This window comes from Balaenoptera acutorostrata, chromosome 1 (assembly GCF_949987535.1).
Source record: "Balaenoptera acutorostrata chromosome 1, mBalAcu1.1, whole genome shotgun sequence".
Lineage (NCBI taxonomy): Eukaryota > Metazoa > Chordata > Mammalia > Artiodactyla > Balaenopteridae > Balaenoptera > Balaenoptera acutorostrata.
The window spans coordinates 941,094-958,783 of record NC_080064.1 but is presented as its reverse complement, the minus strand read 5'-3'; the positions used below and the strand labels follow the sequence as shown (position 1 = coordinate 958,783).

Here is a 17,690-nt window from a genome sequence, read left to right as displayed (position 1 = left end):
GTGGGAGCCAGGGGACCATCCCAAGACCAGGGTTTGGAGGAGGAACAATGGGGGCAGCTCTTAGAAAAGGTGGTCTGTAAGGTGACAGACCCCTCCGCTCCAAAGCAAAGTGTCCAAAGCAGCGGTGAAGGCAAGGCACAGTCCTTGCTTACAGCCTAGTAGGATGGGAACATGGCAGTGGGTCAGAGAACAGGAGGGAGGCTGGGTAGTTGGGGAGAGGGGCAGTCAGGAAGGTTTAATAAAGCTCTGTCTCTAAGGTTGAGTGCTGTTTCCTGGCAGAGGGGAAGAGAGGCCAAAGGACATTCTGAGCAAAGGGACAAATTTAGTTTTTGTGTCTGATTTTCTTTCTTTTTAGAAAATGTACACAGACTTATTATTTTAAAATGGCAGTAAGTTTAGTGCCAACGTAAGCCCCTGGGCTTGAGTCCCTTCACTGGGTGCAGTGCTAACTGTGCCTCTTGTTCTTTGTTCAACTTTGAGTTAGTTGCTGACCTTTCTTTGCCTGAGCTGTCTTTTCTGTAATTTTACAGAATTGAAATGACAAGGAATGATGATAACATTATGTACTCGTTGGGTTATTGAGGAATTAATCAGATGATGTGTATAAAGTACTTAGCAGCATAGCGTTTGGCATGTAGTAAGTACCTGATAAATTTTAGGGTTGGTTAACAATAATTTGACCTATGTCTTTTTTCCAGATACATGTTTAAAATCTAGTTTGGGGTCTTAGGCTCTATCAGTTTAGCTATCCGTAACATACTGGGTACACTCCTAAGGCTTGCTCATTAAATTGCTGTGGGCCTTAGAGGAACAGTAGGCACAGGGCTCAGAGCAGTGCCTGATAACACACCTGAGTGCCATGTGGGTCAGACCTTCTGGGATGGTCAGTGTATCGGAATATCATTACTGTATCAAAGAGCGCATTAACCACCGAATCTAAGGTCCACAAAAGAAAGAGCAGGAAATCATGTTTCCTCTGGATCTCTTGAGTTCCAGATGTGATGATGTCTTCCTCATTTCTTCCCCTTTTGGGGGAAAATATCCTTTAGTAGCTTCCTAGACTTTGTATGTCTTTATTCTGACCTTAGGATTGATAATTTTGAGTATACAGTTCTTGCTTGGAATTAGTTCAGGACATTGCTCTGTTTTCTCCCAGTTTCCAGTGTTGCTGTTGGGAATTCAGAGCTGTTGATTCTTAATCCTTTGTATACCACCGATTTGTTCCATCTGGAAGCTTTTAGAATCTTACTTTTGCTTCTGGAGTTCTGAAACATGATGTAGCTTGATTTCAGTGTCTCTTCAGTCATTGTGCTGGGCGCTTGGCACATGGTGTCAGTCTGGAAGTACAGGCAGCCCTGGGGGGAGACTGTCAGTGCTATGGTTGCGCCTCCTGTTTCTGTATTGGATTTAAAGTGCTCTGAGCATGTTGCTGCTTCTATCCAGTTTTCCATATTGATGTACCCCTGGCTGTATTTGCATACTTCTTCCCCCCAAAACATGCCAAATGTTCAGCAGTTACTACTGTGCTTGATAGTGAAGTTAGTTTTTTATTGCAAAATTTGAGCTATTTTCCTAGGCAAACCAAAGTTGGGCAAAAAGTTGGAGCTCTTTTCTTTTTTTTAATTTTATATTTTTATACAGCAGGTTCTTATTAGGTATCCATTTTATACATATTAGTGTATACATGTCAATCCCAATCTCCCAATTCATCCCACCACGACCACCACCCCTGCCACTTTCCCCCCGTGGTGTCCATACGTTTGTTCTCTACATCTGTGTGTCTGTTTCTGCCCTGCAAACCGGTTCACCGGTACCAGTTTTCTAGGTTCCACATATATGCGTTAATATATGATACTTGTTTTTCCCTTTCTGACTTACTTCACTCTGTATGACAGTCTCTAGATCCATCCACGTCTCTGCAAATGACCCAATTTCATTCCTTTTTATGTCTGAGTAATATTCCATTGTATATATGTACCATATTTTCTTTATCCATTCCTCTGTTGATGGACATTTAGGTTGCTTCCGTGACCTGGCTATTGTAAATAGTGCTGCAATGAACATTGGGTGCATGTGTCTTTTTTTTTGTTTTAATAAATGTATTTATTTTATTTATTCATTTTTGGCTGTGTTGGGTCTTCGTTGCTGCGCGCGGGCTTTCTCTAGTTGCCGCGAGCAGGGGCTACTCTTCGTTGTAGTGTGCTGGCTTCTCATTGCAGTGGCTTCTCTCGTTGTGGAGCACAGGCTCTAGGCGCATGGGCTTCAGTAGTTGCGGCACATGGGCTCAGTAGTTGTGGCGCACAGGCTTAGTTGCTCCGCGGCATGTGGGGTCTTCCCGGACCAGGGGTTGAACCTGTGTCCCCTGCATTGGCAGGCAGATTCTCAACCACTGCGCCACCAGGGAAGCCCCGCATGTGTCTTTTTGAATTACGGTTTTCTCTGGGTATATGCCCAGTGTTGGGATTGCTGGGTCATATAGTAATTCTGTTTTTACTTTTTTAAGGAACCTCCATACTCTTCTCCATAGTGGCTGTATCAATTTACATTCCCAGTTGGAACTCTTTGCAGGTCATATTGCATAGTTAACCACCGTTCTGCAAAAAATAAGTAGTTTCCCTCATAACTTTTCCTCCAAAGATTTACCATCTCATATGGAAACCACAGTGAAGTGTGTATGTTTTTTTAAGCTTTTAATGAACACAAGAAGATACAGGATAATTTAAAAAACAATTGAGGGCTTCCCTGATGGCGCAGTGGTTAAGAATCCACCTACCAATGCAGGGGACACGGGTTAGAGCCCTGGTCCGGGAAAGATCCTACATGCCGCGGAGCAGCTGAGCCCGTGCGCCACAACTACTGAGCCTGCGCTCTAGAGCCCGCGAGCCACAACTACTGAAGCCCACGCACCTAGAGCCCGTGCTCCGCCACAAGGGAAGCCACCACAATGAGAAGCCCGTGCACCGCAACGAAGAGTAGCCCCAGCTCGCCGCAACTAGAGAAAGCCCACGCACAGCAACAAAGACCCAACGCAGCCAAAAATAAATAAATTAATTAAAAAAAAAAAAACTGAGCATGGTTAGAAGCTTATTATTCAGCAGCTAGGGTTAGCCAAAACTGTTTTAGGTAGGAGCATCACAAGTGTTCCTGTGCACCTCTCCTGCCCCTGGTGCACCTTCATACAGAGCTGGTTCCCAGACTTTGATGGTGGAAACTGCAGCCCCAGTGTGTTCTTTCATTTTCACAATGCATGAGGAGGAGGTGGTGCAGACATGAGATTCTTGATGTGTCACTGTATGAAATCACTGTGTGGTTTGATGCCGGGAATGTGGCTGGCAGTGTTCTACAGGCAAGTCGAAGCTTTGTACAGAATATCCAATGTAGCACCTGAAGGTATTCATTAAGGAACCTCTGGACACACGAGTGGAAGCAAGGCAGAGCCCCAGCCTCCTGGGAAACGGGGTTATGGGAGCCTTTGTGGCTGTGGGGCAAGGTGTGTTCTCTGCCAAAGACCATGTGTACCGTGTGGGACAGAACATTAACTTTGAGGGAGTCCTTATTATATATTCTATCGCAGTATGTTGGTTTTTTTTTTTTTTCAGTTTAGCAAACACCCACCTTTCTGCCAAAATAAAGTTGAAGGCTCATCCTCAAACTGAGGCAGCCTGCACATTTGTTTTCATCTTCATGTGAATCTGAATTTTGAGCAGAAGTTGGATGACTTGCTTTTCTGCCTCACTTCCAGCCTGCAGCGGGTTTGAGAGGGGTATATTTCTTCTTTGGCCAATAATTTTTGAGAACAGTATTCTAGTGTTGTGAAGGTGAAGGCAGTTTACTGTTGAAGAAATCTGACGGCTGTGGCGTGCTGAGGATTACAAAACCTGCGTGCAACTCAGCTGAAGAGTAGATTGACTTAATTTTCCATACTGATGGCCCCACAGAAGAAGGGGTGTCCCGTCCGTAGGCGTAGATACTGTTTACTTTGGTTTCTGTTGTTTTTCTCTGGTGCACAGTGAAAAATTATATGTGATACACAGAAAGTGATCTGTTGTTAAGAGATAAAGGAATCAATGGAAGCCAGACTTGAGGAGGACCCAGCAGTTGGACCTGTCAGGGGCTAGACGGTAGCTGTGATTGCAGTGGAGTTAAATTAGAGAACAGTAACAGAATGCTGTCTGGAAAGTCCCCAGGTAGTTGAAAATTAAAGATGACATCATAAGGGAAACTTGAAAATCTTAATTTGAATGAAAGTGAAAACAAAACATATCAACATTTGTGGGGCATAGTGAAAGCATTGCTTATAGGGAAATCTGTAGAATTAAATGCTTACTACAGAAAACAGAAAAGGTCTCTCTAATCTAAGCTTCTACCTTAAGAAACTAAAAGAAGAGCACATTGATTTCAAAACAAGCACAAGGAAGAAAATAATGACAATGAGCAGAATTTTGTGAAACTGAAAGCAGAAACACAGTAGGAAAAATCAGTGAATCCTTTGAAAAAATCATATTGATAAACCTCTAGCTAGCCTGAGAAAAATAACAAAACACTGTTAAAATGAATAAAAATTAATTAAATATGAAAAATTAAAAGTTAAATATTAATTCATCTTTTTTTAAAAGTACACTCTTAAAAATGAAAATGCATTGATTGAGTCATTAAATCTTGAGGTTGTACCAAGTTTTCCAGCTACTAAAGCTTTTTCTTACTGTATTGGTCAGTGGAAAAGTCAAAAAAAATAGTTATAAAATAAGTTATTTTCTCTGACTTTATCTTCAAGTCATCCCATCTTTCATTTGATCACTGCAAGGGCATATTTTTAAAATCTATATTTGTTTTCTGTTGGTCATAGTATTTCCCTTCCCCAGCTTTTAATTTTGAATAACTTTTGAAGCTACAGAAAGTTGAAAGAATAGGTCAGTGAACATTCTGTACCTTTCACCAAGGTTGGGTAATTTGTAACATTTTCTTTCTCTGTCTCTGCTTTTTTGGTGAAGCATTTGATTGTTGTGTCATGATACTTTATTCTTTACAACTCCAGCCTGTCCCAAGAACAAGGATGTTCTTTTACATATCCACAGTAGTTTCATTATACCCCAAATCTTAACATTGATTCACTAATGCCTAATCCAAGTCCACCTTTAGATTTCTTCAGTTTTCTTCAGAATGTCTTCATGCCCTTTATTCAAATTCAGGGTTTAATCAAGTTCATGTGTTGCACATTTTGCTATCTTGTCTCCTGAGGGTCACTACATCTTGAGCAGTCTTCCCACGTTTTTGTCTGTCGTTAACATTGGCAGTTTTGAAGAGTTCAGGTCAATTACTTGTAATGTCTCACATTCTGGATTTTTACAAATTATTTCCTCGTGATTGGATACAGGCAAAATACTTTTGGCAAAAATGCCCCATAGGTGACCTGTACTTCTCATCTTATCATATCATGAGATCCCTAATCTTGGTTTGTTCCATTATTGGTAATACTACATTTAATCACTTGATTAAGGTGATGACACCAGATTTCTTTTCTTTTCTTTCTATCTATCTATCTATTTATTTACTTATTTACTTTTGGCTGTGTTGGGTCTTCATTGCTGCGCGCGGGCTTTCTCTAGTTGCGGCGAGCTGGGGCTACTCTTCGTTGCGGTGCGTGGGCTTCTCATTGCGGTGGCTTCTCTTGTTGCGGAGCACGGGCTCTATGCGAGCGGGTAGTAGTTGTGGCTCGCAGGCTGTAGAGTGCAGGCTCAGTAGTTGTGGCTCGCGGGCTCTAGAGCGCAGGTTCAGTAGTTGTGGCGCACGGGCTTAGTTGCTCCACGGCATGTGGGATCTTTCCTGGACCAGGGATCGAACACGTGTCTCCTGCGTTGACAGACGGATTCTTAACCACTGCGCCACCAGGGAAGTCCCCAGATTTCTTAATTGTAATAACTTTTCCTTTTTACAGTGAAGAAATAATCTGTGAGTGATAGTTTTAGTCCTTGTGACTTCCTTGTAACTTCATACACTTTCACCCACTGATTTCAGCACCCCCAGGTGGGTGGTCTTTGCCTGCATCTGCGGCGACTCCAGAGCCCTAAACCTGTCATTCCTTCTATATTTGTTTGTAGAAAAGCTTTTAAAGAAACGCTTCACCTTTCTTCTTGTTTCTTTCTGTTTTATTTATTACTCGAGTGTTATTGTGTACTTGTGTGTTCATTTTTTTTTCAGTAATATATATTCTGTTATAATTATTATTCCTTTTTACCCTCAGATTTATTCCTAAATTTGGCTAGGGGACCTCCTTCACATTATCATTTCACATTCTGCCTCTTCAGGACAGGTTTGTACTAGAGAATTATTCAGAACTGAGAAGTTTACTTTGTCTCTTACAAGCCCCCAGTCCTTTATGCAAAACTCTTAGGACTGGATGTGTTCTAGAATTCAGCCTTTTTCAGGGTTTAGAAAGATGAAGTGGTGTGTATATCACACATGCACAGTGCCCCCAGCAAGACTTATAATCAGACACCTTAAAGCTTGTGATAAAATGTATGACCGTTCACACTGAACAGGATAAAGGCTAGTTAATGCCCTTATGTCTGTTCTGGCCGGGTTTACGGATCTCAGAATTACAGATAAGTAACAGGGCATATGTGTGGGGTTATATGGATATAGAAGGAATCATTCCCAACAGGTGTACCTTTGCTTGATTTGAAATTTTAATGTCCCCAGTAAAGGACTTCTCTAGGTATATCTCAAGAGGACTCAGTTTTTAGATTTTGAAAAATGTTGGAATAACAATACTCATACAAATGCTAGTATTTGATACTTAAAATCTCATGATACTAGATTATGTGTGTACAAAGAAGTTCATCACAGAGAGATTTAATATTGCTAAATTAACAACTGTACTGAATCAAAACATAGGCTCAGTTGATCTTATCAGGAGCCTTAAAGTGCCTAATCTTTGACATACAATAATTCCATCTTTTAAAATCTGCTCTAAGGATATTAGCCTAATAAAATCCTGGGAACATGGCTTCCCTGGTGGCGCAGTGGTTATGAATCTGCTTGCCAACGCCGGGGACACGTGTTCGATCCCTGGTGCGGGAAAGATCCCACATGCCGTGGAGCAACTAAGCCCGTGCGCCACAACTACTGAACCTGCGCTCTAGAGCCCTAGAGCCACAACTACTGAGCCCGCATGCCACATTACTGCAGCCCGTGCGCCTAGAGCCTGTGCTCCGCAACAAGAGAAGCCACCGCAATGAGAAGCCCACGCACCGCAATGAAGAGTAGCCCCCGCTCGCCGCAACTAGAGAAAAGCCCACGCGCAGCAACCAAGACCCAACACAGCCAAAAAAAAAAAAAAAAAAAAAAAATCTTGGGAATTGAACTGCCTTGGCTCTTGAGCACCTTGAGCGGACTGTGGTGCCCCTGGCCACTGAGAAGGGCTCGGAGTCCACCCCAGCTTTTGTGCAGTGGCCTCTCTGGGCTGGGGGCAGGGCCCGTTCCCTCTGACCCCAGAGCCAGGGTCGGGTCAGCTGCACACCTGCTTCAGCGCTCTGCTCTCTGAACCTCGGGGTCCTGGCCTGTGCATGCATTTCCAGGACTGTGCCCGTACCACACAGCTCTGTGTGAAACTAGCCCTTTCCTTTTTACCGAAGGACGTTGATGTACATTACGTTAGTTTCAGGTGCAGTGCACAGTGGTGTGACGCTTGTATATGTTATGAAATGATCCCCACGATAAGTCTAGTAACCCTCTGTCCCCATACAAAAGCTATCACGATAATTACTGACCGTATTCCTTATGCTGTATATTACATGCCATGTCTTATTTTATAATCGGAGGTCTGTAGAAAGTAGCCCTTCTTGATTTTTATTAGTTTAGTTTGTATTGGTACAGTCCCTCTCTCTTTTTTCTCTCTGTACCTCATAGGATAATTTTTCATGCTTTCTCCACTAGACTGTAAGACCCATGTAGGTGGCTCACATACCTGGTTGTTGACATGTGTTTTCAGCGTTAGCACACTATCTCACATTATAGGCATGGAAATAGTTGTTGAGTGAATGGATGGTCAAGGGATTTGACCCATAAATCACTTAAAATTAAGCCAAGGTATTGGGTAGACTTCAAAGACTAGTGTTTGAGGTGCAGCCAGAGGCAGCCTGAAGCAGTACTGGGCAGGGAGGGTGTGGTGTGCGGCTGTCTGGTCCCTCTGTGAGGGAGTGGTCTGGAAGCTTTGTGTGGCACGGGTTTGCATAGGCAGACCGTGTACAGAGGATAAGAGAGAGGGATACAGGGCTCATGCCCTCCTTCCAGGAGGCTGCCACCGGCCAAAGGAAGATGGTCTAAAAGCAGTGTCGGGGTAGGCGAGGCATTGTTTATTTGGAATATTAAAAGTGTTTGGTTTGCTCATAAAAATCATGATAGAGTTGTTACTCTGTTAAATCTGTGATTTGAATTTTATTTCACATATTTAAAATTTGACTAAAAATTGGTCTATAAACGATTGTACCTTTTTCTTGAATTTTAGGTTTGTATCTTCCTCCAACTTCTCTTTCTAACTGGGTCTCTTTCTAAGAACGTTAAATAGAGAAAAATTCAGCATGTACTCATGCCACCCCTTACTTCCACTCTATAGCAGCACCCCTCGTGGCTGGGCTTCAGAGTAACCATGGAGCGTCCTCCCTGCCAGCCTGCTGCCTGAGAACCGCCTTTTCTCCTGACTCTTTGGCCATGCGCTGTCCCCTCCCCTGTGGGCCCTGGAAACCCGTCAGCCAGGCTCATCAGTCTAGTGTGCTCAGCCCTTAGGGGTCTAAAGGTGGGGCTCACTTGCCACTGTACCTTTTGCCTCTAGTAGGTGTGGTAGCTTTGTAAAATGTAGCCTTTGGTTTTTTAAATCCCTGGTTTTCTGATTTTCTGTAAAAGTGGTACCCCTAGTTTAGGATCACATGAATGTGTGCTGCTAAGACAGTGGTCTTGTTCTCTATGCTGAGTTCTGTGGGCTGGGCAGTCAGAAAAAGACCCCCACTTGGGTCTTACTTTTAGCTAGAAATGAGTCCAGACAGCTGTCCGTGTGAATCAGGGGGAGGTGGTTTGGTGGTGCTCTCAGCATCCTCTGTGAGCTGGAGGGTCAGTGCTCTCTGGGAGTTAGCTCCCTGTCTTCTCTTCCAAAGAATAGGGAGCTTGAACTTTGTTTCATGCCTTGAGCCACAAGGCAATCTAGGCCTTTGAATTAGAGCAAACGATGATACATTTTTCTATTTTACTTTCTTCTGTCTGTCTCTTGATGTGGAAAATACGTGAAAGGACTTACATTTGGAGATCGGGGTGGTTGTGACAGTTTCCTTAAAGGAGTGGCTCTCACCTGGGGTTAGTATTGCTCTCCCCATGGGACATCTAGTGGTGTCTGGAAATTTGGGGTTGTCACAGCTGGGGAAGGGGATGCTGAGGCCGGCCAGCTGCTGAATATCCTACAGAAGACAGGACGGCCCCCACCACAGAGAACAAGCCAATCTAAAATGTCAGTTGTGGGGCTTCCCTGGTGGCACAGTGGTTAAGAATCCGCCTGCCAATGCAGGGGACACGGGTTCGAGCCCTGGTCCGGGAAGATCCCACATGCTGCAGAGCAACTAAGCCCGTGCGCCACAACTACTGAGCCTGCGGTCTAGAGCCCGCGTGCCACAGCTACTGAAGCCCGCGCGCCTAGAGCCCGTGCTCCACAACAAGAGAAGCCACCGCAGTGAGAAGCCCGCGCACCACAACGAAGAGTAGCCCCCGCTCACTGCAACTAGAGAAGGACCGTGCGCAGCAACGAAGACCCAATGCAGCCGAAAATAATAAATAAATAAATAAATAAATAAATAAAATAATAAATGTAAAAAAAAACCATCAGTTGTGCCAAGGTTGAGATTCCCCGGCTTTCAGTTTCATGGCTTCATGAAGCCTTGGGTGTGCACTCCTGGGAGCCCGGCTCAGGGGGTTCATGGGGGCGAGAGCCATAGTTTGCCCCTGTCTCCAACTTCTTCCACACCCACTGGTTTGGTTTGGTTTTTTCAAGTACCTTTAACAGCACTTATTCCTCCCCCCACCCCGAGGTAAAATTCATATAACAAAACCATTTTAAAGTGAACAATTCAGTGGCATTTTAGTAATTCACAGTGTTGTGCAGCCACTACCTTTACCTAATTCCAGAACATTTTTGTCACCCCAGAAGGATCCCTGTATCCGTTGAGCAGTTGTCCATCGCACACAGAGCCCCTGGCAGCTACTGCATTCTGTCTCCGTGGATTTGCGTGTTCTGGATATTTCACATAAACAGAATCATACAATATGTGACCTTTTGTGTCTGGCTTCTTCACGTAGTGTAATGTTTTCAAGGACCATCCACGTTGTACGTGTATCAGTACTTCATTCCTTTTTATGGATGAATAAGATTCCATTGTGTGGGTGTACCACATTTTGTTTATGCATTCATCTGTTGATGGACATTTGGGCTGTTGCCACCTTTCGGCTGTTGTGAATAGTGCTTCTGTGAACATGTGTGTACATGTATTGAATACCTGTTTTCAGTTCTTTTGGATGTATACCTACAAGTAGAATTGCTGGGTTGTATGGTGATTCTGTGTTTAACTTTTTGAGGAACCACCACACTGTTTTCTTCCATGCCCACTTCTACTGCCAGAAAAGTATGTGCTTGCTTATAACATAAGCAGCATTCGAGCATAATTCGAAAACAAAACTATTTTGTTATAAATAAATGCCTTAGAATTCATAGTTCAACTGGGGAACGTCAGCTTGTTGATGCCTCTCCTGACCCCCAGGTTAGGGGCATGCACTGAGTTTGTAAACGTAATAGAGAATTGATCAATAGACAAGAGGTAACCTGTGAAATGTCCAAAAGCAGCCTTTTCACAGAGTATTTTGGAGAGATTACCCAGAACATCTTTAAGTGTATTGAAATTTAGTTTCTGGGAAAGAACAAGCAGGTATTTCAGAAGAAACCTAGAAATAAATATTTTTTTGCACTGGCTGCAGTGTGATGAGAGGCAAGTCCAGAGGCTTGTTGCTGTGTCTGCTGCTCTGGCCTCCTGGACACCCAGGGCCACATCTTTGGATGGCACCGCAGCAGCTGGACTGGGCCAGAGGGATGGGCTGGAGATGTGCCCAGGTTGACTTGCCTGCACTTAGGGAACAGTCAGCCCGTGGCTTCTTTGACATTCACATGAGATCCTCTGCGGGCCAGACGGGAAAGTCTGGGGAAGGTTACTCTTAGAAGCTTCTTGAATTGCAGTGTTTTTTTCTGTTGCTGTTACTATAATTTTTGTAGTAACAGGATTCTAAACACCCCTTCCCCCTGATGCTTTTCAGTTTAATTCAAGGTATTTTCCCTGAGGCATTTCTAAGGATTTTTCTTTTTTTTTAAAAGAAATTGAGATCAGATTTCTTCTTTTCCACACCGAAAAACTTACCACTAAGTTAATACAAAGTACTAATAAGTAAAGTGATTTGGGGGCAAGAAATGGTGATGGGGAAGGGGCGGAATTATGTGCTTCTTAAAATGTATGGAATACTGTGCCTCACAACCTGAATCAATGCAAATACAGCCTTTTCTCCGTTGCAGACAATTTTACATGTTTTGGAGACCAGACCGGAAGCACTTCGGAATTAAGGTAATTTTTTTTTTTTTTTTTTTTTTTTTAACAGACCAAAGTAATCTCATTTATTTAAAAAATGGCAGGAAAAAGAAATATGTATTTACTTTTTGACTCAAAACCAGCAGGTTAATTTTTCTATATTAATTTATCATTAGATATAACTATTTCTTATGTAGAATAAGATGTTTTTGAATGGTAATCTTTTTTGTGGCTAAGCTGATGTTATGAGCCATGTTACTTATCACTTATTTTTTTTTTTTTTTCCACACACACACACTGTATTTTATTTTTACAAGAGATAGATAGACTGACACCAAGCATTGTACATGGATGACCACAACAAAAGCAACAATGATTGCAATTACCAAACATGAAACACACTTATACTATGTCATAATATTGACATTCAGTCCAGTAATCCTCCACTGTAACAGCTCCTTTACTTTGCAGTGAAAATTGATTTGTATATTCTTTTCCTCTGAGTCCTTGTGGGATTTTTTTTTTTTAATTCAGACAGAAAGTCACAAAAATTATACTCATCCTCATCAGTTCACTCAGTCCCATGTAATTAATTTCTTTTTTTTTCATCTTGATCTTTTGTTAGCTCTTTTATGAGTTCATCAGTTTTTCATTAGAGTTCTGAAAATGCTTATTCATTCAGTTCAGCAGTACAGTCAGTTACCAGAAACCTGTACTTGTCAGAGTCTTTTCCATGAATTTCTTGAAGATGAAACTCTTTTATAGGAACATATTTGCAAAATCATCAGAGTACACCCAGAACTGTCTGTAAATGACAAAAGACTTAAAAATGACCATGGTTAAAGATTTGATGAAAGTTCATAATAATGCAGTTGACAAGAAAATTAGTTATTTCTGAGATATACATTTTAAAGTAATAACTAGGATTATTACTTATAACATTATACCAGAACATATAAGATTTTTAGACGTTTCCTGTAACATGAAATTTCTAAAAATCTTATATTTGTATTTGTATGGAAATATGTTAATATAAATGTTTCAGACATTACAGGAATTAAGGTAATTTTGACGTAATTGATTCTTACCAGTTTCTAAAGTACAATATTTAAATTTCTTCAGGGTTTCTTTTTTTTAAGAACCTGGTTTTTGTTACAGTTTTGCCCATCTCTCATTTTTAAGCTCGAAGTTGTTTTCAAACAAATTGATCCAGAGAAGGGTTTTCTCTTCAAAGTCTTCATCCAGTGTTCAGCATGAAGGGTTAAGGTCCCAGAGATGATGGTCCACATTCTGGACAAGAGCAGTGTTTCTCCAGCTTCTTTCAGTAGAAAGCAGAAGAGCCCCTTTTGCAAATCAAATCTTGGTTGGAATATCAGCAGATGATACAGATAAAGGTGAGGCCACACAATTCAGAAAAGAATTCCAATATGTTTTTATGAAATGGGGGCAATAAATGTCACAGTGTTGGCGGTGAATCTGGGCAAGGGTATCCAGTTCTTTGTATTATTCTTGCAACTCTTTGTAAGTTGAAATTATTTATTTATTTATTTATTAAAAATTTATTTATTTTTTGGCTGCGTTGGGTCTTCGTTGCTGCACCCGGGCTTTCTCTAGTTGCAGCGAGCAGGGGCTACTCTTTGTTACGGCGCGTGGGCTTCTCATTGCGGTGGCTTCTCTTGTTGCAGAGCACGGGCTCTAGGCACATGGGCTTCAGTAGTTGTGGCTCGCGGGCTCAGTAGTTGTAGCTCGCGGGCTAGAGAGCACAGGCTCAGTAGTTGTGGCACACGGGCTTAGTTGCTCCACGGCATGTGGGATCTTCCCAGACCAGGGCTCGAACCCACGTCCCCTGCATTGACAGGTGGCTTCCTAACCACTGCGCCACCAGGGAAGTCCCTGAAATAATTTTAAATTAAAAAACAAAACTAAAATGAATGAATTAGGTGCTTGAACAGTTGGGTATCCATATGTAAAAGGTAAGCTTGACTCCATAGACAAAAATTAACTCAAAATGAATCAGACACAACCTAACACTAGAAAACATCTAAAAGAAAACAAAGTCGTTGAGACTTTGGGTTAGGCAAGGATTTCTTAATGACATCAAAGACACAGTTCATTAAAGAGAACATTTATAAATTGGACTTCATCAAATTTAAAAATATCTCCTCCTTCAAAGACACTGTTAAGAGAATGAAAAGACAAGCCACAGACTGGCAGAAAATACTAGCAGATCACATGTCTTCTAGGTAACTTATGTCCAGAGTAAGTAAAGAACTCTTAAAATTCAATATTAAGAAAACAACAACCCGAAAAACAAGCAAGTGATTTGAACAGAGACTTCACCAGAGAATATAGAGAGATGGCAGATGAGCACGTGAAAAATCATTAGCCATCAGGGAAATGCAAATTAAAACCACAACGAGGGGACTTCCCTGGCCGTCCAGTGGTTAAGACTTCGCCTTTCAATGCAGGGAGTGCAGGTTCGATCCCTGGTTGGGGAGCTAAGATCCCACATGCCTTGTGGCCAAAAAACCAAAACAGAAGCAATATTGTAACAAAATTCAATAATGACTTTAAAAATGGTCCATGTCAAGGGGCTTCTCTGGTGGCTCAGTGGTTGGGAGTCTGCCTGCCAGTGCAGGGGACACGGGTTTGAGCCCTGGTCCGGGAGGATCCCACATGCCGCGGAGCAGCTAAGCCCGTGCGCCACAACTACTGAAGCCCGTGCGCCTAGAGCCCGTGCTCCCAACGGGAGAGGCCACCACAGTGAGAAGCCTGTGCACCACAGCGGAGAGTGGCCCTTGCTCGCCGCAACCAGAGAGGGGCCCGCGTGCAGCAACAAAGACCCAACGCAGCCAAAAATAAAATAAATAAATTTATTAAAAAAAAAACACACACACAAGACACCACTAACCACCTATTACAGTGGCTAAAATGGAAAAGACTGACCATATCACGTGCTGCCGAGGGTGTGCAGGCGCTGGACTCTCATGCACTGATGGTGGGCATGAAAAATGGTGCAACCGTGTTGAAAACCGTTCAGCAGTTTCTTAATAGGTTAAACGTCTGCTTGCTGTGTATGATCCAGCCTTTCCACTCCTAGATGTTTACCCAAGAGAAACGAGGGCAGACGTCCATGTAAAGACATGCAACAGCATGGATGCATCTCAAAGTAACTGTGCTGAGGGCGCGAAGCCAGACCACAGAAAAGCGCATACTGTATGATTCCACGTATATAAAACTCTAGAAGATGCAAACTTATTGTGGTGACAGAAAGCACATTCGTGGTTGCCTGGGCGTCGGGGGTGGGGTTACAGAGGGACACAAGGAGACTTTTGGGGGTGTAGATGTGTCCATTACCTTAACTGAGGTGGTGGTTTCATAGGTGTATAATATGTCAGAGTGTATCAAATTGTAATTGTTTATTGTGTTATTTACCTTCAATAAAGATATTTTTTAAGCTAAATGAGCAATTAGCGTAGGAGCAGGCCCTGCCTCTACCTGCTGAACCCCTGTATCACCCTGGTGGCTGCTGCTGCCCATATTTTTCGTTTGTGCGGAGGGCCTGTTCCACTGACTGGGTCGGAAGAGTGACCGGTGAGGGAGAAGTTTTCTGTTACTTAAATCATTTCAAGTGGAAAACCCTATTACTGCTTTTGTAACAAGTTCGATTTAGTGAGCATTTGCTGTGGTTCAGTCAGGTTTTAAGGACCTTATGTGGATTTTCATTGAGTCCTTATAGCATGTGAGGTAGGTAGTGTTACTGTTTCCACTTTCAGACCAAAATTCAGAGGCAGAGAGAGGTTGTCAACTCGGTGGAGGCCACCTGGGGCTGAGAGTGGGGTCTGGAAGTCAGAAGTGCGGCCCGCAGCCAGGTGCAGCCACATTGCCTCCGCCAGCCGGTCCTGCGCAGGCCGGCTGGACGTGCAGAGGCACGTGGGAGACCCAGTAGCGCTCGTCGTAGTTTGCAGGAAGTGAGTGTAAAAGAAAGATTACATCTGCGTACTGGAGTGCAGGAGGCACGGCTGAGAGCAGAGTTTCCCCCAAACTTGAGGGTTACAGCCTCTCAGAGGTGCCTCTGTCGTGTGCAGTTGATGTCCAGTCCCTGCCACCTTTCCCAGTTAGACCTTCCTTCTGGGCGTGTGCCATTCACTTCTCGGATAGCATCGATTATGTATGAAGTTTGGCTCTGAAATCATTCAAGTGGGACTTCCTGTGTGGCCTCAACAGGTTTGAAGGGGTATGTACTAGGCTCTGTGTTCGACCTGGGAAGCAAGGTCAGCTGTAGCGGGAGAACAGGACGGAAGAACAGATGGGTTTTTGTAGTGCATCAGACAGAAGGATTCAGGAGAAAGGGTCACTGGCCGTTTCCTGTGACTCCAGAGGGAAAGGCGACCTGGGTGAGGGTAACTCACACCTGCTGTCCAGCACTGGCTGAGCCCTGTCTTCCCATCCCACTCCCTGAGCTACCACTTGCAAAGGACCTCACGCCTCCCACTGTGATTTCTGCTGTCACTCCTAATTGCCAGCATCCGGTAGGTGAGCAAGCTGATCTGTAAGGCGACGTAGGGGAGGTGATACCGGGGTCAGGGAAGATCACCTCATCTTGCTCAGTGTCTGAGCTGGGAAACGGGTTAGTTCCATGTGGGGAGAGCCTAGTTCCTGTTCTTTTAGGAGGATATTGAAGTGGGTCGGGCAGCCTCTAGTTGGGTGCCTGCTGTGTGAGTGAAGAGATGAGAAGGGCCCAGTGCTGTGCTGGCCACTACAATAGCTGGTGGCCACTAGCCACATGTGACTGGTGAGCGCTGGAAATGAGGCTCGCCCAAATTGAACTATAAATACACCCTGCACTTGAAAAACTTAGTGTGGACTTCCCTGGCGGTCCAGTGGTTAGGACTCCCAAGTCAGGGAGCACAGGTTCGATCCCTGGTCAGGGAAGATTCTGCATGCCACATGGCTCCACCAAAAAAACAAAACAAGGAAAACTTAGTGCGACAAATGAGTGCAAAATAGCCTACTTAACAATTGTTCTATATCGATTACATGTTGAAATAACGTTTTTGGTTGGATTAAATAAATGTATTATTAAAATTAATGTAACCATGTTTCTTTTTACTTTTATAATATGGCTGATGGAAAATTAAGAATTCCACATGTGGCTCCCGTTGTATCAGACAGCGCCTGCTTAGAGCGATGAGCTGATTGGAGGAGATGGGTAGGAGCTGAGATGAGTTCGGCACTGGGTCCTATGAGCCTGGGGGCTGGAGGTGACACCTGGCAACTCATAAACCTGAATCGCAGCTCACCTGAACTGATGGCATTCAATTTTCAAACTAATGGTCCAAGCAGTTTTAATTTTTTTTAATTGTAATACAGTTGATTTACAATGTTATGTTAGTTTCTGGTGTACAGCAAGTGATTCAGTTATATATTCGTTTTCATATTCTTTTCCATTATGGTTTATTACAGAATATTGAATATAGTTCCCTGTGCTATACAGTAGGTCTTTGTTGTTTACCTGTTTTATATATAGTAGTTTGCATCTGCTAATCCCAAACTCCTGATATATCCCTCCTCATCCCCTTTCCCCTTTAGTAACCATAAGTTTCTTTTCTATGTCTGTGAGTCTGTTTCTGTTTCATAAATAAACTCATTTGTGTCATATTTTAGATTCCACATATAAGTGACATCATATGATACTTGTCTTTCTCTGTCTGACTTCACTTAGTATGATAATCTCTAGGTCCATCCATGTTGCTGCAAATGGCATTATTTCGTTCTTTTTTATGGCTGAGCAGTATTCCATTGTATATATGTACCACATCTTCTTCATCCATTCCTAAGTGTTCCTAAGCAACACTTAGGTTGCTTTCATGTCTTGGCTATTGTGAATAGTGCTGCTATGAATGTTGAGGTGCATGTGTCTTTTTGAATTAAGAGTTTTCTCCGGATACATGCCCAGGAGTGGGATTGCTGGATTGTACGGCAACTCTAGTTTTAGTTTTGTAAGGAACCTCCATACTGTTTTTTTCCATAGTGACTGCACCAATTTACATTAAAGAAATTTTTTTTTTGGTGGGGAGA

General features: G+C 43.1%; 1 protein-coding gene and 1 pseudogene across 5 annotated transcripts in view; one reads left to right on the top strand and one right to left on the bottom strand.

Annotated features, from left to right (window-relative positions):
- Window positions 1-17,690, top strand: part of GNB1 (G protein subunit beta 1) — a 92,816-nt gene that overhangs the window by 38,359 nt on the left and 36,767 nt on the right. For 2 of the 5 annotated variants that reach the window (XM_057550299.1, XM_057550293.1), the window contains one exon: window positions 11,597-11,645. The exons of 2 other annotated variants lie outside the window; for them this stretch is intronic. The gene's annotated coding sequence lies outside the window, so the exon portion shown is untranslated. Of the gene's footprint in view, window positions 1-11,596; window positions 11,646-12,891; window positions 13,004-17,690 lie in introns of those variants that run through there. One more of the 5 variants, XM_057550306.1, reaches the window with a different exon arrangement.
- LOC103003625 (iron-sulfur cluster assembly enzyme ISCU-like) overlaps window positions 1-17,690 on the bottom strand; it is a 53,395-nt pseudogene that overhangs the window by 30,735 nt on the left and 4,970 nt on the right.